Source organism: Nestor notabilis, unplaced genomic scaffold (genome assembly GCF_000696875.1).
Source record: "Nestor notabilis isolate BGI_N333 unplaced genomic scaffold, ASM69687v1 scaffold5650, whole genome shotgun sequence".
Classification (NCBI taxonomy): Eukaryota; Metazoa; Chordata; class Aves; order Psittaciformes; family Psittacidae; genus Nestor; species Nestor notabilis.
In genome coordinates, this window is record NW_009909648.1 from 26,551 (window position 1) to 28,101 (window position 1,551).

A 1,551-nucleotide genomic window follows, 5' to 3' on the forward strand; every position below is an offset into this window, starting at 1 on the left:
TCCTGCAGGCTGGCTGCAGCTGCGCAAACCCCTGAGCATCTATTCCCTCTGCAAAATATTCCTCTAAAGCAGAGGAAAAGATCTGCAACTTAATTTATGACACCTCTTCCTTCTCTAGACTTGGCTTTTTTTTTTCTTTTTTCATCTTTTTAATAAGGCTGCAAGTGGCTGTATTACAGCTTAAACAAGGCACTGCAAAGGTCCCTTCTTTGCTATCCAATGAACATTCCTCCTGAAGGATGCCTTGTATCAGGCTTTACAGTTTTGTAACATCTGGGTAGAATGTGAATAAAGCTTTCAGCGACAGCCACAGCTTTGAGGAGGAGAAAAGCAGAGTGCTCCTAGATCAGGACCCAAACTGGCCTGAGGCTGCGATAACCACCCTCCTCCATGAGTTCCTTGGGTCTTGTACATATAATTCATATATGGGATCATCGTGAGGATTTTCTTTGTCCCTGTTGTCACCAGTGGAAGATTAGTGCAAGTAAAAGCCACCTGGTCTGGCACATGGCTGGCTGCATCACCCATGCATAGGTGTCAGGGTGACTTATAGATGTAAACAACTTTTTTCCAGACTTTTTCCCCGCAGGTGCATTTGATATAGAGTGTAAAGTGCTGTTTAATAAGGCAGCCTGCTTCCTGCTCCATCTTGTAAACCGGTTTTGTGGAAAAGGACCATTTGTGGATTATCCGTTTCTATGGAGATAGATTGGAGCAAATGTGTTGTGGTCCTGGCTCCCTACAGCTGCCTGTTTTCTGCAAGGTCTCCAATATCAACAGTAAAAATACAGCGTGTAATTCTCCTTAGATATCAGCTGAGACTTATGGACACTATCACAGGCTTAGGCCATGAAAAATCACTGTGCCAAAACTGCATATGAAAGTTAATAATACCAGCACAGTTAGTATTAATCACCTTCCTGATGCCAGAAATTACTGTAAGAGGGAAAAAATAAAAGAAAAGAAAAAGAAAAAGAAAAAAGGTGGTTTTAAATTTTGGTCTTTTAGAGCCAGAAACATTCTATTGTCATGGGCAGACCAGAAACTGTAAAATCCAGATACCCTACCCAGTAATGAAAAAGGGGTCTGATGTAGACATGAGTTTTAAAAGCTGTAATATTGGGGGGAGTGGGGGGAGGGAAGGGAGGAGAATTAATAAAAAAAGGGATGTATTTTCTAAAATATTCCCCTTTTATCCTTATCTGAAATCTGCCATTTCCAAATTTGATTCCCACATCAATAGGCAAAGGCCAGAACTGCTGGTGGGAGCTCCACACCCACCAGGAAAGTTTTCTACACTGTATGTGGAGTCAGTAGATTTTAAAATGAAAACACTAATCAAATCCTTATACACCTGTAAACACCACTGGGAACTGAAGTTGATCTTAACATTATCTAAAATCCTGGAATGCAAGTTTTGCTGGAATAAAACCAGAATGATTATTCTCCTATCCTCTTATGACTCACATCACAACTGGCAACCACAGTGGGTATCATCATGCATCTCCTAAATCTTTAATATTTCAAATGCATATTTAGATATCTCTTCCC